Source organism: Myxocyprinus asiaticus, chromosome 28 (assembly GCF_019703515.2).
Source record: "Myxocyprinus asiaticus isolate MX2 ecotype Aquarium Trade chromosome 28, UBuf_Myxa_2, whole genome shotgun sequence".
NCBI classification, from domain to species: Eukaryota; Metazoa; Chordata; class Actinopteri; order Cypriniformes; family Catostomidae; genus Myxocyprinus; species Myxocyprinus asiaticus.
The window spans coordinates 11,890,702-11,914,712 of record NC_059371.1 but is presented as its reverse complement, the minus strand read 5'-3'; the positions used below and the strand labels follow the sequence as shown (position 1 = coordinate 11,914,712).

The 24,011-nt window shown below is 37.1% G+C and overlaps 1 pseudogene; it reads left to right on the top strand.

Moving 5' to 3' along the window:
• The first annotated feature begins 376 nt into the window (after positions 1-376).
• Positions 377-21,239, top strand: LOC127419372 (transmembrane prolyl 4-hydroxylase-like; annotated as a pseudogene).
• Positions 21,240-24,011: the final 2,772 nt, after the last annotated feature.

Below are 24,011 nucleotides of genomic sequence, written 5' to 3'. Positions count from 1 at the left end.
ACTAAAGCATCATAGGCTGATATGTGTCAATAATTGGCCTATTTTCTTACTTTTATTCATAAAAAAAATAAATAAATAAATAAATAAATAAAAAAAACAATAGCTTGATAAAGTTGATAAAACAATTGTTGCTGTTCACATAGAAAGTCTGTTGGTTTAGGGGTAGTGTTTGCTTACTATGCATACAGAACTGGATTCAATTCCCTGTGGATACCTGCATTTTTATTTAAATTGTTATAATAGCACCTTTTACATTTCAAAAGTCCTGTGCATGACAATGTCGTATGTTTGACTACCCATGACACTGCCAAAAGATGATCCTTCAGAACTGTGCAATATTTTTGGTGGAGAGCAAGTACAAACATCAAACTGACCAATGGGTAAGAATAAATGGTATTCTGAGAAAGCAGGAGAAAGTTCTTCAGAAATATAATGATTTTGTTTGTTAGGCAAAATCTTAAGATTTTCAAAATTTTAAATCTTAAAATTGTTTGACAATAAAAAAAAAAAAATAAAAAAAAATAATGAAAAAAAAAACTGTAAACTTTAGAAAATGTAGTTCAAGTTTTTTTTTCTCAGTAATTCAACCATTCTCAGAAAATTCAGTAGAGTATACTGTAAATACTGGCTGTTAGATTCAGTTTCAATTTTGATGAATCTATTTAAAACAACAATAAATTGTGTCTGTGTATGTGATCTACAAAATTGTTTTCAATAGACCTGTTAAAATACATCATACTTTGCAGCAAAGCTTCAAATTTGTCCTGATTGATCAGGATTTGAACCTTGATCGCAGTTTACCAGTATGACTTACCACTTGACCAGTGTCCCATTTATAATAATTCCTTCAGTTTGTTATATTTAATGGTTGGAGAAAGTTACTCAACCTATTATTTAATCAAGCCATTATTCATTATAAAAAAATAAAAGCAATTGAAAGTATATTATTGACGCATCAGTATAAAACCAATGTCCCACGCCCCGACAAAATGAAGCAAAACGTTTATTTAAAGGTGCAGTATGTAAGATTCAGAAACCCTTGTTATTAATGACACCTGTGGCCGTTAAGTGAACTGCAGCCAGCTACCTGTTGCTCGTGCTCGTGTACACACTCCATAGGGATATGAGCATCGGCCAAAACAATGACGTAATGTACAAAGAGACTGAACATGATTCACAGGCATCATGCTGACAGATGAGGTAGCATAATTAAAATTACACAGTTATGATTGTTTTACTACAAACTTTGAGACTGTATATTATATTTGACTCTCCAGTGTTGGAACAGGGCTAAAACAAAGTGTGGATATAGGTCTGGCTATGCGAGACTGTAGTTTGAAGTAATCACTTTTCTTTGCATGATACACTGACTGCATTTTTACGATAGCCTATGTCGGTGTTAGCTAGCTAGCCAGCTTTATCAATAGCTGTTAGCTAAATTTGGTGGATGATGACAGTAGCTGTTTATAATATAGTCTGTACATTATAAATATGTTGACACAATTTAGTATTAAACATTAACATAGGCAAACATTTCTTCTATGTCTTCAATTGTTGAATACACACATTGTTGTGGACACATTTGTAAAGGACTTTAGTTGTATCCATTGTGCACAATGCCTTTTTAGTATGGCGGGCTGCTGATTGGGTAATACCTCTGACACACCCACCAAACGAGTGAAAACGTACCTCAAAGCCCGTTGCACACCGTTTCGAGGAAACATGTCTTTCAACCCGGAAACCGTAGCAAAACGGTGCACACCGTTTTGAGATTGAATGTGCCCCAGATGTTACCCTGTGAAACGGTTAAAATCGCTCTTAAACTGTCAAATTCATTAAAACAGACATGGAAGATAAAAAACTCGGTTTAATAATGATATCAACATTTTTTATAATGTGCAAAACGTCTTTTCTTTGCTCCTTAGCAATTCACATTGAATGAATCTGCTGAAAAGGCAAGTAAAATGATTGACGTGCATGCGAACATCAACAGTTAACACCATCCCTGTGTAACACCTGCTCGTGATGCGTGAATGGCTTGCACGCACTGCACGAGTCTGTTGGGTATACTGCAGTCTTGTCACATTTTAACTTTTTGTTTAGCCTCCCATTCAGCTGATGAAAACATGCTGCCTGATCATGAGGAAAGATTACATCAAGATGTAGATTGGGATGCATGTGCGGAATTTATATAAATAAAATAGTCTACTTCTCTCTCACCGTTACAGGTGTGCCAGTGATTACCCCTCCACGTGCCATAGGTTGCCAACTATATAAAAGTCTTGTCAACAGTATTTTAACAAAAATTGCATTGTGTAGTTAATTTGTAATATTGGTAATTATATTGGTAATTAATAAAAAAGAGAGAAAATAAAGTTGTAAAACAAAAGAAAAAGTCAAAAGTCACGTAAAAAAATTAAATGTTTTAACATGCTTTTGTTTTGAAAGTAACGCTGAAGAGACCAATCAGCTGTGTTGTCCGTTTGCTTCACGGTGTCTGTAGGGTGAATGACATATGATTAAAAGCACTGTTGTTATTTTACCTCCCATGCTTGTGGATGTGATACATTTATAAATACTTTAATCCCTCTGTTAGGTGTACGCTTGGTCTAATTTAATCGCTCATTGGATTATAGTAGAGATGTTAACAGCTGGCATTGCCCGAACCAGCTTGAAGCAAAACATTTTTGAATGCATGACTAATATCTGCATCTGAATCTCCATGTAGACCTTTTCTGGTGTGATATCATCGTCATTGTGACTGTCCTCTATGACACCAGTGAGCTGTCAACCCAGGTAACCCTGTTGGCTGCAATCCTGGACGGATTTGGTGTAATGTACAGAAATGTGAGGATGAGTGATATAAACAGCAGAGCTGTGATCTATCAGTCATCTGAGATGGGTGAGTATCAGGACAGTTTGCATGGGATCGGGCTTGAGGAGTCGGATCTCTTACCCCCTCCACCAGCTCATCCAGTAATATATTTTAATATTGTTTATAATAAGGGATAGTTATGATGGTAACAGGGTGGATGAATAACTTCGGAACACAATTTAAAGCTGTACGTCACTTTTTCTTTTAAAATACTTTCTCCTATCCTAGCATAATATGCAGAGACAGCTATAAGTAAGCCATTCATAAGTTAATTTTCTCGAAAACTCTAAGCTATGTTTCTGTAGTGCTAAGTAGGTTGCTCTTTTGAGCGACCTACTTAGACCCGACCCAACAACGTTACTCAACCAATGGTGTGAGTTGGGGGCGGGACTATCTCTTTGTTTGACCAATGGCCATGTATCACAAAAAAAGCTGAACAAATTCTGGATTCCAGGATTGGTTTTAGTTTGACAAAACTCACCAAATCCAATCAGGCTTCATTAGGGTTAAGTGGTATCAAGAAGCTCCTTACCAACTTTCTCAATCAAAGGCTGTGTCTTGTTTGGGAGGCTGCGTCCTCCGGAAGTCGCATTTGTCAGCCGCGTACGGCATCGAGGCTGTCTCGTTTCATAAAACGAGTAGGACACTCTGAATGCAGCCTTCGAATGTGATCTTCATTCACGGGAATTTGGAGGATGCATGAGGTGTATCCTTAGTGGGCACTCACAACCCACAATTCTTTGCTTCAACGGAAATGTCTAAAAAAAATAAAATAACGCCAATTTGCCCGTAAATAGGGTTAGGGTTAGTTGAAGTCCCAAGCTGAAGTACCTCAGTAGCTGGGTGCAGAGCATATAATATGTATTATTATATTAATATATAATTAAAATAAAGTATTAGACTAAAAGTACAACTGTAAAATCTATTTTCTTTTCTCTTTACATCATTATAACTCTCCTAAAATGTACCTCATACATTCCCTTCCAGAGGGACTTTATTCCCTTCTCACTCAAAGCGCTCGCGCTTGTTAAAGAGTGGCGTGCTGTCATAGCAACCATGTTACGTTCCGTTTCCGTTTGTCCTACGAAGGCCGTCTCGTTTAAACGAGGCGTGTTTAAAGGAGGACACTCGGTATACTGCAGCCTTCAAAGGACGCGTCCTACCTAGCACGCAGCCTTCGAAACGAGACACAGCCAAAGTTTGATCCCGAGTTTATGATTAGTTTACGTGCGCGTTCGCATGAATGAAGCGTACAGCCAATCGCGTGCGAGACAGCGTGAGTCACATCTCGCGAGAGAGTCAGCGAGATTTACTTCTCCGCTGAAGATGTTTATGAAAATTATAAGAATTTAAACACAGTTATAACAGCACAAGAGGACGTTAAAAAATGATCAATCAAAACACATTTGCACAACACGAATAATCACTATGAAATCATGAATAATTATAATACATTCTCACTTCACAGAGGATCACTAGTAAATGATAAAGAATTTAAAGGCATTTACACAGAAACATTGCTGCTGCTGCTGCTAGAGCACGAAACAAATCTGAATGTGATGAAAATATTAACATAGACAATATATCCATGTGAAAGTAACTTTATACAGATCCACAACAAGAACATTCAGGCTTGTAATTGTAAAAGTTTAATAGCTTTTAATACTATTAGACATGAATACACTATCGAATAATAAAAATGTGAGCGAATGGAAAATGAGTAGATGGTATACACTAATAAAGACATATTTGTTCTTTCTTTCTAGCAGCATAAGACACAATAAAGACATATTTGGTGTGCTAGTGTGCTTTTATTGAACTTCAAGTGAAATACTGTATGTTCATGGCATCTCTGTCAGCAAATCCTAATAAGAAGGTGTTTGGGTGGCATTTTCTGATATATCTACAGTATATTGTGAAGTGATTAAGTTTTTATATTTTAAAGTCATTCGATCATTATTGATATTGTATCAATATCTTACTTGAAATTATATAATTATTTTAGGTTTTTTTATTCATACATATTTTATGGCCAGTGTGGGAAAATGATTTGGGAAACATTTTAAGAGTTTTTAAACAAATACAAGGCTGCCAAAAATACATTTCTTGCAATAAATAATGATCATAAATAGCTTATTTTGTAAATTTCTAAAATTGTCTCGTTGAAGTGCACTTTAAATTGGAGTGAGAGATACTGGGGGAGTGACTGTCACTTTGCTCACAGCTGATTGGTCCAAAATCTGGATGAGAAATTTGATGGGGAACATTACCTGTCCCAGAGCAGGTTAGGTGATTAGCGTATGTTACTATGGCGAGGAACCCCCATGAAAGCCTATCCACTTTAGTTCACTTAAACAAAGTTTAAACTTCTCTAGCTAGCTGCTTATTCCTGGCCAGGGGTGCGTATTTAGGAAGCTGAATACAAAAATCTATTTTTTCAAGTCCATTTGGTGGCGCTAGTGTCTCAGGTCTATTCATATATTGGTCTAGATATAGCTGAATATATCAAGACAAAGAGAGAATGAAGACAAAATACTAACTTTTATGTCCATATATATTTATTTTCAATCAAAATATGTGCATATTCAGTAATATTGCATGGAGAATTAAAAAAAACCCAGGGCTTTATTACAGGTAAAAATAAAAGGAAGAGGAGGAAAAAATTAATTATTATTATTATTATTGTATTTTTGGTTGGGCTGGTGTGGTGTCAACGGTCTATTGTTTAAATCTTGGGTTTTAAAACTTTTTAATGCCAAGGACCCCCAAATATGATGTTTTTCCTGGCAAGGGAACCCTTTCTTTTTATCCCCTTTTCTCCCCAATTTTGGAATGCCCAATTCCCACTACTTAGTAGGTCCTCGTGGTGGCGCAGTTACTCACCTCAATCTGGGTGGCGGAGGACAAGTCTCAGTTGCCTCCGCTTCTGAGACCGTCAATCCGTGCATCTTATCACGTGGCTCGTTGTGCATGACACTGCGGAGACTCACAACATGTGGAGGCTCATGCTACTCTTTGCGATCCACACACAAATTACCATGCACCCCATCGAGAGCAAGAATCACTAATCGTGACCACGAGGAGGTTACCCCACACCCGAACTCATGACTCCAGGGGTGGTAGTCAGCGTCATTACTCGCTGAGCTACCCAGGCCTCCTAAGGGAACCCCTTCTTAAAATATAAAGGCAGCTTTTGTGTACATTTTTATATAAACTAACCCATTTATACTCTGATGAAAAATTGTGATGTAAGAATGTTGTTTACTAAATTAAATAATTATCTTTTTTTTATTGTACTGAAGCCAAAACAGATTATTGAAATGTCATGTAGCAAATATATATATATATATTAGTTTGTTTTCTACCCAATATTAGATATTAAAAAAAATATTTATATTATATTTATATTTTAATATTTTTGTAGTGTTTCTTTTCTGCAATTGTTGTTGTTCCAAAGCAATTTTACAGGAAACAGTGCATTTCAAACGCTGACCAAGCTAAGTACAACAGTGGCGATGAAAAATTCCCCAGAAAGATTATTGATATAATATGAACAATATGTATGTATATGTTTATACTAATTTATGAACATATACATGTTGCAATATGGAGAAATGAACAGTAAAAAATAAAAAATATCTATTTTCTGAAGATTTTTTTTTGTTTGTTTGTTTTTTTGTTTTTTGTTTTGTTTACTGTTATACATCTTTTCATTTTCTCTAAATTTTTCTGCACAACCCCTATCAACCCAGTTTGAAAACCCTTGGTTTAAATCATTATTTACACATATGTTAAAGGTGTACTCAGAATTGTAATTAATATGTCATCTTGGACTGAAACTGTCACTTAAGGCATGGATGCCGCATCATTCAAACACAATAGTTTTCAGTTACTGTTACCATTAGACATGATTCATTTAATTAATGTGTGAAAATAAAACATAACAGTGAAACTAAAATTAAGCGAAAATTAAGCCATAACATGGCAGCCCCCATGAGGGGACCCTCTCCAAGTAAAATAAAGCAGCTTTTATAAGGTTACTAATATGACTGGAGTCTTCATCTCATGTGAGTGGTCTTGACATCATGTAATTTATTTCTTTAGGAACAAAACTTTTTGTAATGAGGAAACAAATACTGAGTGCACCTTTAACAAGGGATGCAAAGAATAACTCTGTTGTGCCTTATTTATGTGTATGTAAGTCTCATTTTTGCATTCTTTGGATTGCATGTTATGTCATTTCTGCTCAGGTTGGGCATGTACAAAAGTTTTTCTTGTTCCTGACAGGACCCATAACATGCACACCCTCAGCTTAAAACCACTGCTGTTTGGTGAGTTTCCTGTTGCAGTTGTAGAGGTTTGTTATGATGTATTAACACTGGGTTGTTGTAAAATGGCTTTGGGAAAGTAAATTCTTGGTTGGGTCTTTTTTTATTTATTTTTTTTTATTTATTTTTTTTAAATATTGTTTTTGTTTTGGCCCATTAACAGTGCATGCCTGAATAATATTGAAATATCCAAGGAAAAGACACATGGACTCAGTTAAGAAAAAACATTTAATATCTTAAGCTTTAAAAATATAGATCATGGATTATCTATTATTTACAAAGTTATGAACACTCTCACATACTTTTTTAACGCCTCCCCCCATGCACACATTTCTTCCCATGTGAAACTCTATCCTCTACACCGGTGGCTTTTCCACTTGCGTGCAGCCTGGTTGAGGTGGCGCTGGCGTTTTCCCCAGCTAAAAGCTTTGGTGACTAGCAGTCTCTTGCCTGTCACAGTGCCTGTCAACAGGAAGGTGCCCCCATGGGGATGGTGGCGGGTCAGGTTGCCCACACAGGTGACATCTCGCTCTAGCCAGAGTGTCAGGCGACTTCTCATTTCCCCTCCCAGCAGCGGACCGTGCTTTAGAACTTCAAACCGAGAACCCAGGGAGAACAAGGTCAGGATGGAGCTGCTGGAGTTCAATTTGGATAGGCGCACTTTAACCACTAGTAGAGAGAAAAAGACAATAAATAGAAACAGTTAGACCATTTTTAGAAGCAAGAGATTGATCAGTGATGAAATCAGGATTACTGTAATACTAAAATAGATATGTCAGTTTTTAAAGTCTTCGTCTTTAGGATTAAACAGATTCCAACTGATGTTACCAAGGGGAAACCAGCCATTCTTACCAAAGTCACTTTTACAAAAGAGTTCCAGCAGTTCTTTGGATGAAGTAGCTTCCTCAAGCTCACAATCTTTGCAGCTAGCACGTGGCACCACTAAAACAAACCAAAACGTCAGTCGGACAGAGAAAATAACCTTGAAATCCAGCATTGTGTATGTCTAAAGTGATCTGAAGAAAACTGTATTGCATATGTTGAGAAAAAAAAGAAAGAAATTTGCTCACCCCTGCCTTCATTGCTTGTGCCATTTTGCATATGCACAACTGAGGAAATGCACATCAGATGATCCTTTGGAAACTGGTCGCATTGGAGGATTCTGGGCCAGGGGTAACCATAGCAGCTCATGATGGGGGCGCAGCTGTCCCGTACAGACACACACAAACTCCTACATGGTGAAATGATCCTGAAAAAATGGGGGAAGCCAGTTGCAAAGGGATGATGAAAGATACATTCACTAATTTTCCATAATAAAAAGTGCAGGCGGCTTGTTTTTGAGGTCTTTATCAATAACTAACTGGGGGACCTCAGACTTTTTAGCATTCTCCTTCAGTTTGTCAGAGTGCCATTGCAAAGATTTTGAGCACAGACACTAGTTCAAGTTACAAAATGATTGAGGTGTGTAATTTTCAGTGTTAAAATACTTCCTGTGATCGTGCAGCTTGACATAGCACCATTGGCTGAGCCAGTGCTGTGAGTTTGGGGTGGGGGAAATAACTGTTTTCGACCAATGACAGACGAGTGAAGTGTTCGGGAAACTTGTTTGAAAATTCAGTTTAGTGATGCTAGTGGTGCAAAAATTATACATTTTACCTTTACTATTATACAAATTTCACTCCAAAGTCACTTTTACAGAAGAGGTCCATCAATAATTTGGATGACGTAGCTCCATCTAACTGACTTGCTCAAATAGAAATGGATGTAATTGACTAGAATCGACACATTCATCCTTCTAGTTTTTATTCAAGTGCCATGTTGATCATCTTTCTGTCAATTCTTCTATGGCACAAATTTAATTGTGGACAATTTTCACTTCCTTTGAACATTTGCACTTATTCACACCATATGTGCATCCATTTAACAATTTTTAACAAACGTTAAAAAAAAATATTGACTACAAGCCCGATTTCAATAGGGATGCACTGAAAAATGTATGTGCCGAAACCGATATCCACTTGTTTAGAACAACATCTGTCAATACCGATACCGATAGTTTGGTTCTGCTTTTTTCATGCTACCTTGTTTCAAATCACTGATAATTAATTACAAAACTTCCAAATAAATGTAAATAATAACTTTTTTTATGTCTCTACATGTCCTCCATGTTTCAGAGTAAGTGGTCTCAGTTATAAACAAAACACTGAAACAAAAAGAACATTATTAACTCACATTAACTGAATTCTTAATAGCCTCTTGTCAGGCTCATATTAAATTGGAAAGATTTCTTAACTTAATAAAGCTTGTCACTTTTTAGCTGAAGCAGCCTCCACTTTCACTTTAACAAACACATATTGCTTGCTGTGTCGAGCTTTAAAGTGAGTAATCAAGTTGTGTTAAAGTTTTAACAGTTGTTCCACCTCATGAAACTCTAGCAGTTCAAAACCTACAACTCTGCATTGTCGTACACTTCAAACTAATTCCACACAAGAGATATTTTCTTTCACACAAAGCACAAGTTGTAGGCTTATTATCCAACATGTTTTTCGCCCCCATTTGACAGGAAATAATCAGTCTTGATCATCGCTGATTTAAACAAAAGTGCAGATAATCACTTTTATCGGTCGATACCAATGTTTGGCTGATACATCAGTGCATCGCTAGTTTTCCATGGATGGTATGTGTACCGTTACCAATTGTTGATGGTCATTGTTCTTACAATCCAACCACAGAGAAATTGAGTCAATTAGATGGGTCGCTTACCTCTCAAGGCACACAGGAGCAAAGAGCGAGCAGAGAAAGATGCGGGCATGTGGGTGACACTCTCGGGCGAGGAGTGGCAGCCAGCTGGTGCTTTGCTGGACTGCTTCAGCTGGAGATTCATGTTCGAGCAAGTTGGGCATCCGCATGCTGTTGTAGCCCAGACCCTGGCACAGGGCCATGTTGGTTGGGATGGGCACACAACGAGAGGAGCCCTGGTGCTCCCAATGTCTGCCGGGCATAGCACCCATGCCAGGGCCGAGCAGGAGCAGCAGTAGAGCGGGTACTGTCAGATTCATAGTCCAGAATGGTTGCTGAGTATGGGTGAGTCAGTCTAAGGTAGTGTCAGAGTAGGTCAGTTAATAGGTGTATTTATACTGCAATGCCTGAGGCCTATCAGAGTGAGGGCGGGTCTTTGCAGGACTTGAGATAGGATTGGTTAGAGAGTGTGTGTGTATGCGTGAGCTCAACTTCATCAGACACTTCCTTTTTGTTCTTTTTTCCTGAATCTTTTGGATAGTTTGATTATAAAAATACAGCTGATTAGACACAAAGCCAGAAGAGGTGTTCTAGATAGACCACTTTACATGAGTGTAAGAGTGTAAAGTGAAAACCCCTAGGTTGGTTTGGCAGTGACAGAGGTGTGTGAAAGGAAGTGGATAAGTGTGAGTGCGTTGGAGCAGTGTCTGTGCATGTGTGACGCTGAGGAGTTTTTCTCCCCCTGCTGCCTAAACAATGTCTACACCAAAAATGGCCCTCACTTCCTCTCCACTTCATTCCCAGGACCCCTTCTTCCCCACGTCCAATCTATTAAGTTTGAGAGACTACATCACTCCCAGAACGGCAAGACAAACCATGCGGAAGACCTTTTATAAAGTGCGTGTGTATATATTTTTGTGTCATCTGCATTTGAATGGCGCAGAACAATGATAGTGATAGATAGTGCTGAAACCTGTATAAAGCAATTCAAGTCATATCAGCACTCTCACCCATCCAAGAGAGACAATGGCCCCCACTGGAACACATTAATGGCACAGTCTCATAAACACTCTCAATGGGCCAGGCAATACCATACGTCTCGGTATTGCTTTTAAAAGATTCCAAGGTGGCGCCTCATGAAGTTGGTTTTGAAAATGCCCAGAGTGTGCAGAGATGTAATCTAGACAAAGGCTGAATACTTCGAAGAAGCTACAATATAAGCTAAAATATAATATAAGTTTTTTACTTTTTTGGTCACTACACAATTCCCATAGCCTACTGTATATTTACTCCCAACTTCTCACTTCACCCCATCTTCACATTGACCTGAGAATTATGGTTCTCACCAAACAAGAATTGATTACATTAACACCCATTTGCAGCAAACTCTGGCAGTGGACAGGACTGTTGATTAGCCCTGCATAGTGTGACTGTGATCCTTTAATCTCAGTCTAATCTCATAATGTCCTCTCACTCGTTGACGGTCTCTATGTCTGCCTCTTGGTTTAACTCACACAGACACTTACTACTACAATAGATCAAACAGAAATCCTGTAAAATCCTGTGGGCTTTTAAGACCCTCTTAACAAGTGTGCTGTGCTGGGATATTCTCTTGATACACCAGAACTGTTAAGCAGATCTCAATACCAGTATGCATAGAAGGGTTTATTGGTGGTGGGGTATACCTTATTTTACATTTTATTGTTAATAATAATAAAGTTTAAAATTATTATTATTTCTTGCTCATACAGAGGGTTAGGGATTGGAACAAACACCTAACCCTAAATATCAAACTTTGGCATGTAACTCGTCACGCACCTTTCGTGCTACACATATGAATGATACCTCAAATCGTGTGGCTTGTTGAGGAGAAGTGTGCTTTCACTCTACAGAGCAATCAGACTTGCAATTTTCTGCTGCTAGACAATAAAAGGATTGAAAAAAAATCAAATGGACTTACATTGAAGGAGTAACCCGAGCCATATGTATGGAGCACTTTTGACTTTGGCCTGTAAGCAACCACCCAGACACCGAATAACAATGCCCTGTTAAAGGAATAGTTCACCCAAAAATTAAAATTAATTTACTCACCATCAGGTCATCCCAAATGTGTATGACTGTCTTTCTAATGCAGAACACGAAGGAAGATTTTTAGAAGAATATTTCAGATCTGCAGGTCCTCTGCAAGTGAATGATGGACAGAACTTTGAAGCTCCAAAAAGGACTTAAAGGCAGCATAAAATGAATCCATATGACTCCAGTGGTTTAATCCATTCTTCTGAAGTGATATGATAGGTGTGGGTGAGAAAAGATCAATATTTAAGTTTTTTTTTTTTTTTTTTTTTTTTACTATAAATCTCCACTTTCACTTCTACATTCTTTCTCTTTTGTTTTTTGGCGACACATATTCTTCATGCATATCGCTACCTGGTCAGGGCTGGTCAAATGTGGAGATTTATAGAAAGAAAGTTAAATATTGATCTGTTTCTCACCCACACCTATTTCTTCAAAAGATATGGATTAAACCACTGGAGTTGTATGGATTTTTTTAATGCTGCCTTTATGTGCTTTTTGGAGCTTCAAAGTTCTCACCACCATTTTCTTGCGTTGTACGGACTTACGGAGCTGAAATATTCTTCTAAAAATCTTCATTTTTGCTCTGCAGAAGAAAGTAAGTCACACATCTGGGATGGCATGAGGGTGAGTATGAGAGAATTTTCATCTTTGGGTGAAATATCCCTTTAAAAATCTGTAGTAGTTTGTTGTGTGTTATTAAGTACACCTGATTTTATTTGTAAAATGATAGTCTACTAGTATGAGTAAACTATGCTCAACACAGTATGCAGGTTGACATTTGCATCTTCATGTGTGGTTTAGAGATCCCAGGATTCCTGAGTGTGGAGGAGAGCAGTGTGGTAATGCAGCTAGCCCAGCTCAAGGGGTTGACCTACAGCTCTCTCCTCATGGCCCCTGAGAGCCAAGAGGAGCAACTAACTCAAGACGAGCTCTTCAGTCTGCTTGATCTCAACCAGGATGGTCTATTGCAGAGGGAGGAGGTCAGATCCACAGAGATTTGAGATCCATTCATTATTCCCTTATTGCTCTTATAATGTTAATACTTAAAGTTTGTTTCCAAAAATTAAAATTCTGTCATCATTTACTCACTCTTATGTGTTCCAAACCTGTATGACTTTCTTTATTTCATGGAACACAAAAGGAGATGTTTAGCTGAATGCCCAGGCTGTTTTGCGAGGTACGGCGGAGGGCAAGATTTGCAGTGTGTATCATAACTTAGATTTCGGTTTGTTCTCCATGCAAAGCTGTCATTTGACTTTGTTCCCTACACAAAGCTATCATTTGACTTAAGAAGATTTTGAGTATAGTGTACATATCACACAGCAGACAAGTCGTATGGACTACTTTTATAATGCTTTTTTCTTTTTTGACTTCGCAATTTACTATTGTGTTAATGCTGTTTTGATGTATGCCCTTACCGAAAAGTACTGTGGTAATACTATGGTATAGTGAATCGATGTAGTCAGAATGTAGCACCAGGGTACTTTGATATATATTGTACCATGGTGTTGAATGATTACCTTATTAATAGACCATGGTATTTACATGGTACTTCAAAGAATAGCATGGTACTACCATGGCACACGTCCACAAAACCATGGGACTACCATGGTACATGTAAAAAAATATGACATTAACAGTGCACCATGTCCAAAAAGCATGGTAATACAATGGTACTTTTTTGTAAGTGTGAAAACAAGCAGCTTCAGAAGTTCTCATTTTATAGCTGAAGTCAGAAGTTTACATACACTTAGGTTGAAGTCATTAAAACAAATTTTTTAACCACTCCACAGATTTCATATTAGCAATCTATCATTTTGGCAAGTCGTTTAGGACATCTACTTTGTGCATGACACGAGTAATTTTTCCAACAATTGTTTACAGACAGATTGTTTCACTTTTAATTGACTATATCACAATTCCAGTGGGTCAAAAGTTTACATACACTAAGTTAACTGTGCCTTTAAACAGCTTGTAAAATTCCAGAAAATGATGTCAAGTCTTCAGGCAATTAGCCAATTAGCTTCTGATAGGCTAATTGGAGTCAATTGGAGGTGTACCTGTGGATGAATTTTAAGACCTACCTTCAAACTCAGTGACTCTTTGCTTGACATTATGGGAAAATCTAAAGAAATCAGCCAAGACCTCAGAAAACAAATTGTGGACCTCCACAAGTCTGGTTCATCCTTGGGAGCAATTTCCAAATGCCCAAAGGTACCACATTCATCTGTACAAACAATAGTACGCAAGTATAAACACCAGAAGCCACTGCTCCAAAACCGCCTTAAAATAGCCAGACTACAGTTTGCAAGAGCACATGGGGACAAAGATCTTACTTTTTGGAGAAATGTCTTCTGGTCTGATGAAACAAAAATTGAACTGTGTGGCCATAATGACCATCGTTATGTTTGGAGGAAAAAGGGTGAGGCTTGCAAGCCAAAGAACACCATCCCAACCGTGAAGCATGGGGGTGGCAGCATCATGTTGTGGGGTGCTTTGCTGCAGGAGGGACTGGTGCACTTTACAAAATAGATTGCATCATGAGGAAGGAAAATTATGTGGATATATTGAAGCAACATCTCAAGACATCAGCCATGAAGTTAAAGCTCTGTTGCAAATGGGTCTTCCAAATGGACAATGACCCCAAGCATACCTCCAAAGCTGTGGCAAATGGCTGAAGGACAACAAAGTCAAGGTATTGGAGTGGCCATCACAAAGCCCTGACCTCAATCTGATAAAAAATGTGTGTGAGCAAGGAGGCCTACAAACCTGACTACACCTGTTCTGTCTGGAGGAATGGGCCAAAATTCCAGCAACTTATTGTGAGAAGCTTGTGGAAGGCTAGCCAAAATGTTTGACCCAATTTAAAGTGTGTGTAAACTTCTGACCCACTGAGAATGTGATGAAAGAAAGAAAAGCTGAAATTAATCATTCTCTCTACTATTATTCTGACACTTCACTTTTTTTTTTTGTGGATTTTCTCCTCTTTTCTCCCCAATTTGGAATTCCCAATGGACTCTAAATCCTCGTGGTGGCGTAGTGACTCACCTCAATCCGGGTGGTGGAGGACGAATCTCGATTGCCTCTGCATCTGAGACCGTCAATCCACGCATCTTATCACGTGGCTTGTTGAGCGCGTTACCGCGGAAACATAGCATGTGTAGAGGCTTCACGCTATTCACGCGTCCCACTGAGAGCGAGAACCACATTATAGTGACCACGAGGAGGTTACCCCATGTGACTCTACCCACCCTAGCAACTGGGCCATTTTGGTTGCTTAGGAGACCTGGCTGGAGTCACTCAGCATGCCCTGGATTCGAACTCGCGACTCCAGGTGTGGTAGTCAGTGTCAATACTCGCTGAACTACCCAGGCCCCCTGACATTTCACATTTTAAAAATAAAGTAGTGATCTTAACTGACCTAAGACGGAAGGTTTTCTATGATTAAATTTCAGGAATTGTGAAAAACTGAGTTTAAATGTATTTGGCTATGGTGTATGTAAACTTCTGACTTCAACTGTATGTTCCATGGAAGAATACATTTTTTATTGGTGGAACAACATGAGGGTGAGTAAAAAATTACAGGATTGCTTTGAAGGGTATGGATATTTAAGCCTGTTTCTGCCACGTACAATAAATAAAAAATCTAGCTCACAAGTCATTATTTCGAGAGACTCATTCTTTTGTGATGCTATTTAATTATTTTGAGATGCCATTTTAGAAAATAAGATAATATCTAACTCAAAAGAATTAGATACCAGAAAATAATGATTTACTAACTCAAAAGAATGACATACACAAAACATAAGATACTAACTGAAAATAAAGACATGGTATCTTAAAATAGTGACAGTATCTCAAAATAATGAGATACTAACTGAAAATAATGACATAGTATCTCAAAATAATTACTTGTGTGCCAAATTGTTTAATTAGACATGTTGAAAATGGAGAGAATGAGTTTGGAGAGAACTGGACGAGAGAGAGAGTAAAAAAAGAACAATAAAATGAACATTTCCAGAGTTAAAAGCGTTTGTGTTCTGCCACAGATTTTGAGTCTTTCTCACTCAACTGATGGATCTTGGCTGAGCTCATACAGTTTATGGAAAATCCACACGGGGCTTACCAACCCTTCTGGTAAGTGATGTGCATTTGCATCTGATACAATGTCACAACATGCAATGTTTTAGAAGCCTCCGGATGGATCCTATCGTCACTCATTAAATTCTCATTAATATGAGAGTTATCCTGGAACCTCAGGCACACCAATACACACATTAACACACACATCCACCAAACAGAGGTAGCTCCCCCTCTTCCAGTGCCCTGGCCCTGTCGTCGGAATAGCATCCCGCTGTGGTTTGATTCCAGAGGGGAAAGAGTGAAGACTCACTGACCTGTGAATAATGGAGAAAAAAGAGAGAAATTCTATTGTTTTTCTGGCCTTGTTCATTGTAATGCTGCCATCATCAGTTAATATTAATATTCTATTAATATTAAGGCACCCATGAAATCAGAATTGGAGTTTTGTGGCTTTTAGTCCATGTCTTATAGCTTTGAGGCCATCTGCAATATGAAAGTGTATCTATTAGCAGATATATATATTAAAAATATACAATCTGTCTCATGGCAGAAAATAGTGATGCGGCATGTTGTATTTATGATCGTATTTATATTTTTGTCCAATAAAAAGTTCTCTGGAATGAGAATGTCCCTTGCCACTGATGGTAGCAAATCATGGTGCTCAGCTGTGATGTAAACTTGAACAACATGCTGTAACACACTGGCATATAGTGATGTATGTGTTCACAAAACCAGATCACAAGATTCATTTTAGACATATTAAATACCAGGTGTAGACAAGGTCATTGCTGATTTGACATTCCTTCTTGTCTGGTGTGTGTTTGTAGGAATTTTGTCTCTGCAGGAGTTCAAGCGTGTCAGTGGTGGAGTTTTGCAATTTGACAGAGAAGGGCAAGGTGTGGATGGCCATGCCAGGGTCAGACAGAGGAGCACACATATATGGCTTTACTTTGGAGAGGGCACACACCACCTGCTCAAGAGCATCAAGAACAGGCAATGCATTCTGATGGGTGGTGTAGTGGTTAAAGCTCAGGACTGGTACCTACCCAGAGTGAACCATGAACCATCACTATTGTGCACCTAACCCCAGGTAGTTCCTGGAGGGCTTTCACTGTAATAGGTCTACTAAAGGTCAGTTTGGATAATAGTGTCTGCTACTTAGATACTTAAAAGAATGGTCTGGGTTCAATTCAAATAAAGCTCTATCAAAAATTTGTAATGCATTAACAATAAGCATGCATACCAAAGTACACACTGTACTTGACACACTGTTTAGCCTTGCCCCACCCCCAAATTTTATTACTGCAAGGCATAAAAAGATGGTTGAATTCTATCATTTAAATTGTTAAGTATTTATACATCATAGTAGTACTCCCTTGATATTGCCTTTTTTTTTCATTAAAAAAATAAAAAATAATTGTACAGCAGCATCTTAATAACTGTAATACAGTAAAAATTATTGTGTTACAGTAATGAGAATCATCACTGAAAATTGCTTTTTTATTTATTATTATACATTTTTCTTTATGATGTAATTTATTTTGTAATATCTATCTTTATTTGTTTAACATATTAAAAAGACAAATATTGTTAATTACAAATTGGAAAAGGTGTGTAATTGATATATATTATGTACCTTTACAAATTATGCTTTGTACCAAATCTTAAAAAGCAAAAAAGAGAACGTTAAAAAAGAAAATAATGGGAAAAGGGAAAGTAAAAGGTCTGGACGCGTTAAGGTAATGAAAATTGGGGTGTAAATTGTGCTTAAGTGTCCTGAAAATAATGTCACGATGCAAAAAATCTTAAAGTAATAGTTCACCCAAAAATGAAAATTCTCTCATCATTTACTCACCCTCATGCCATCTAAGATGTGTATGACTTTCTTCTGCTGAACACAAAGATTTTTAGAAGAATATTTCAGCTCTGTTGGTCCTTACAATGCATGTGAATGGTGACCAAAATGTTGAATATCCAAAATCCACATAAAGGCAGCATAAAAGTAATCCATACGACTCCAGTGGTTTAATACATGTCTTCTGAAACTATATGATAGGTGTGGGTGAGAAACAGATCAATATTTAAGTCATTTTTTTTACTATGAATTATCTTCCCTGCTCAGTCACTCTCCACTTCAGTTTCATTTTCACATTCTTCTTCTTCTGTTTTTGATTATTCACAGTCTTAATGCATATTGCCCCCTACTGTGCAAGGAGGAGAATTTATGATAAAAATTGCTTAAATATTGATCTGTTTCTCACCCACACATATCATATCGTGTCTGAACACATGGATTTAACCACTGGAGTCATATGGATTACGTTTATGCTGCCTTTATGTGGATTTTGGAGCTTGAAAATTTTGACACTCACTTCCATTATGAGGACCTACAGAGCGGGAAATATTTTCAAAAAATCTTCATTTGTGTTCTGCAGAAGAATGAAAGTCATACACATCTGGGATGGCATGAGGGTGAGTAAATGATGAGAGAATTTTCATTTTTGGGTGAACACCCTATAAAAGGTCCTAAATTACACCATGTTTTCCCCCCTGCAAAATAGACCCTTTTAGTGAGAAACATCCATTTAAAGCCAGTAAACTCTAACTATTGCATGATACATGCAATGTGACCAGAAAGGGACTGTTTACATAGAGGAAAATTCATCCACAGAAATTATGCTGGTAACGTATAACTAGAGGTTGATTTGCCTTGAACAACTTTACAGCTCATATAACAGTTTTGTACGGAAGAATTAAAGGAGTATTCCATGTTCAATACAAGTTAAGCTCAATCGACAGCATTTTGACTAATCCCTCCATTTCTTTAAAAAAACGCAAAAATTGAGGTGATATTGAGGCACTTACAATGGAAGTGAATGGGGCCAATTTTTGAACATTAAAATACTTTTTCAAATAATATGCGTGCAAACATGATTTTATTGTGATAAAATCACTTACTAACTTTTTATGTGTAAAGTTATAGCCAGTTTTACAATTTTGTTGCCATAATGATTTAATATCAACAAACCCTAAAATGACTGTAAAAATGACTATTTAAACAACTTTACAGCTCAAATAATACATGAGTTTTAAAAGAAGAATTAATGTAAGTGCTTTTATAAAATCGTTAACTTCACATTTCTGCCTTTAAACCCTCCAAAAATTGTAACCTCGATTTTTGTTTTTAAAGAAAAGGAGGGACGAGTTGAAATGAATGTTTTTGGTAATCAACATTATGCCACAAATGCTGTTGATTGATCTTAACTTGTGTTGAACCCAGAATATTCCTTTAATATAAGTGCTTAAACAAAACAAGAGCTTCACATATCTGTTTTTAAACCTTCCAGAATGCCTTGCATTAGTGGTCAGTGGTCCGTTTATTTTATTTTCCAGAGTAACCCGTTTAACAAGACTGCCATCCTCATTGGTTGATCTCAGCGAGCCAATGGAGGTGGTCCGTTATGAGCAGGGCGGGTACAGCCATGCCCACCACGACAGCAGCCCAACCAACCCAAACAGCAGCTGCGCCCATACACACTTGGCAACAAATAACTCCGCCTCCAAACAGGTTGCATGCAGGTACATTTTTGTGTTTAAGTGATAGTAACAATGGACCCCAAACCAGAGATCTGTGTTTGACAATTATGTTATGGTAAATCTAAGAAATTTAAAAAAAGTTATTGTTTTCTCATTGTGGCTGTGGTTCTTCAGGTATTTGACGGTGTTGTTATATCTGAACTCAGGGGATGGAGGTGGAGAGACCAGCTTCCCTGTGGCTGACAACAGGACGTATGAGGAGGAGGTGAGCCATGTCTTGTTTCTATGGCAACAGATGGAGGTGAGCTCTATTTCCATAGCAACCAGGCAGTAACATGTAGGAAGTCTTTAATTGTGATGGCTTTCATGAGCACTTGACATTGTCAGAGTTTTGCAGCTTTTCATGAAAATTGTAGGGATAGAGTTAGGCTTTGAGGTTTAGCTTGTAGTCATTATAAGCTTGTGTGTATGTGTGTGTGTGTGTGTGTGTGTGTGTGTGTGTGTGTGTGTGTGTGTGTGTGTGTGTTTCAGGTCTTAGGTGATCTCTCTCAGCAGTACTGTGATAAAGGCAAGCTGAAGGTCAAACCTGCAGCTGGCACTGCTCTTCTGTTGTACAACCACCTCTCAGATGGCAACGGTGGTTTTCAACTCCAAAATTTTCAACAAATGCTATCAGTTGAGCTTAAAGGTGCTGTAAGCAATTTTAGCATTCTGAAGCTTACATGTGACTGAGCTGTTGAATTAGCCACACCCCCTCATTCTAAAATCCACCCTCCAAAAATCATTTTGAGACCAAAGCCAAGCAAAAGAGCAGCACTGTTTGCGCCTGTGGCTGTCAAATTCAACAGTGGAACAATAGCACCCTCAACTGACAAAGATTATGAATCATAGCATCAATGAGCTGCTTCAAATGAGCACAAGCAAAATGATTGACAGATGAAAAGCGTCAATGTCCATGGTTCGCAGACACATTTTTGTTTGCTGATTACAAAGTCTAAAGCTGTCACAGAGACCGGTGAGATATCTCAGGACACTTATTTCATTAATATCTTTAAGGGTGTAGGACATGTTTTTGCATACTTTTCCATGAAAAAAATCGCTTATAGCACCTTTAACTTGTTTTGAAGATGGAATATCCTTTTAACAGTAAAAATGTGTATACCTTTGTTCTAGACTTGATATGTTAGTGGTCATGCAATGAATACAAATTAATTAGTAATTAGTATATTAAATATTAATTAATTCCACATAATTAATATATATTCATTTCATATATTTTATATAAATAAACTAATTACACATAGTCCTCTGTTTATTTCCATGAGGTTGGGTTGGGGAGCTGGATGAATTCTCTCTCCACGGAGACTACTTGGTCACTCAGGGTTCAAATGGACAGGAAGTGTGTGGGTGAACATCGACCCCGACCAGCAACGAAAGGAACATTACCAGCGTCTGGTCTCATGGCATCCAGAGGAGCAAAGCAAAAGACCAGAGCATGGGGACCTTCACCAAGACCTCTGAACCAGGCCTCAAGTTAAAAGTGAAGCATGTATGCTCATCTAGAATCAGTTTCATTAGGCAAATCCTCACGTCAAACATTATTTAGACCAGTTCAAAAGCCAAAGCTGGGTCACTTCCACGAGCTCTACCTTTACATAGAGGTCACCCCCCAGCTCATATAACATATCACGTATTATTTATGACTTGAACAGGGAAACTGCTCTTTCAATAACAGCTAAACATTCAATTATTTTATTTGCTGGTGCCACACAAGTTTATCAAGTTATTTACAATTTATGAAGGAGCTTATTTATTCAGTGTGACATATTTATTGAAAGTCATTATTTATTCGTCATGTTGTTTATTGAATTATTTATTAATATACATCAAATATGTGGTACATGTGTATATATATATATAGTCACATAATATGTGTCTATTTATCTCAGGATTGGTAATGCACAGATTGTCTTTTTCCATTTTAATTCACTATTTCAAACAAAGAAATTGTCAAATATGTAAGTTAAATTATTCATACTGAGAAATAAATTCATTCCTATAGAACAGTGTACATACTGTGTGTTCAGTAACTTTGTGCAATAGTTAAACCTCAATATTCACGTACAGTGAGAGATTTCATCTATCTACATGTGCACGTATTCTGCACAAGAGGGCGCTACACTAGTTGAAATGCATACTAGCATCAGAGGTCTATTGCCATATGTTGCATTAATTCCTTTGCAGCCATTATTAAATGGCTAGTTAGTTAGTTGTAACATACTAGATTGTTACTGACAAAGAAACTTTAGCCTGTGTTCAAAGGCCTTCAACGAATATATAGCTTGAACTGAAACAAGAATTACTGTTGTTGCTTGCTTGACTTAAGGGACAGTTCACCCAAAAATGAAAATTCATCATTTACTCACCCTCATGCCATCCCAGATGTGTATGACTTTCTTTCTTCTACAGAACACAAACAAAGATTTTCAGAAGAATATCTCAGCTCTGTTGGTCCATACAATGCAAGTGAATGGTGACCAGAACTTTGAAGCTCCAAAAAGCAAATAAAGTCAGCATAAACATAATCCATATGACTCCAGTGGTTAAATTCATGTCTTCATAAGCGATATGATAGGTGTGTGTGACAAACAGATTATTGTTTAAGTCCTTTTGTACTATAAATTGTCCTCCCTGCACAGTAGGTGGGGATATGCATGAAGAATGCGAATCGCCAAAAACAAAAGAAGAAGAATGTGAAACTGGAGATTTATAGTAAAAAAGGACTTAAATATTGTTCTGTTTCTCACCCACACCTATTATATCACTTCAGAAGACATGTATTAAACCACTGGAGTCGTATGGATTACTTTTATGCTGTGTTTATGTCCTTTTTGGAGCTTCAAAGTTCTGTCCATCATTCACTTATATTGTATGGACTTCTAAAATCTTCATTTGTGTTCAGCAGAAGAAAGAATGTCATACACGTTTGCGGGGTTGGGGAGTAACGGAATACATGTAATGGGATTACATATTTAAAATACAAAATATAAGTAACTGTATTCCACTACAGTTACAGTTTAAATCATTGGTAATTAGAATACAGTTACATTCAAAAAGTATTTTGATTACTGATGAGATAACTTTGCATTTTATTGTCATTAGTTTCATTTAATATTTAGTCCTTTCAGATGGAAAACATTTATACATATAAATGATGCAATCCAAAGTGCTTTTGAACAGCGGTGAAACACTTTCTTATGATGTGTTACATTCATACGAGCAGACAGAGAAGTAAGTTTGAAGTAAGTTTGGAGCACAAGAAATAGAAATAAACCTTGTGTAAATTGTCAGCTTTACGCTAAGCTAAAATGCTATTTCTAGCCATTTTACATGCACATGTTACCAGACACGATCATATTATTTATCAAGAATATTCACGTTAGATCATAATTTCTTTTTTTTCTAGGAAGACCTTTGATATTAGGGCAAAAATCATATTCTTGATAATATTTTTTGTATTGTTTTCCTGTAAAAAATATCTAAAAATCCTTAAAATAAGATCAATTTGATTCATCTTGTTTTAGAAACAACACTGCATAAGATATTTAGGTTTTTCAGAGAATGTATTTTTAACATGTGTATTTTGTCTTACTGTACTGACAGAGTTTTTATAGTCAAAACAAGTGAAAAATCTACCAGTGTTGAAGAAGTAATCCAAAGTATTTAGAATACGTTACTGACCTTGAGTAATCTAACGGAATACGCTACAAATTAACTTTTATAGCATGCATTCTGTAATCTGTAGTGGAATACATTTAAAAAGTAACCCTCCCCACCCTGCATGTTTGGCATGGCATGAGAATAAATGGTGAGAACATTTTCCTTTTGGGGTGAACTGTCTCTTTAAGAGTTTTGCAGTATGCTTTGATGCAATTAATGATGTAATTTATATAACAAAAACTTCTTGATTTATATCTGTGCATATGTCTATATGTCATAAAAGCTCTTATTATAACTGCAGATGAAAGGGCAAGTCACTTATATTTCATAGTTGCATATAGTTTCAACATGTTGCCAAATGTTCATGGATGGATTTCACAGAAAAAAACAAACAAACAAAATAAATAAATAAATAAATAAATAAATAAATAATAAAAAAAAAATAAAAAAACAGTAAGATGATACTTTTGGGTTGATTCTCACGAAATCTTTCAAGAACATTTCCTGGTCCTATTTAACCCCAATTTTATATATATATATAAATTTAAGAAAATAAATATTGTGGACTGTCAAGCATTTTTGGAGTACTACTATGATGTACAAGTACTATACAATGTAAATAATATATCTTTTTTCACATTGCAGTGAGAATC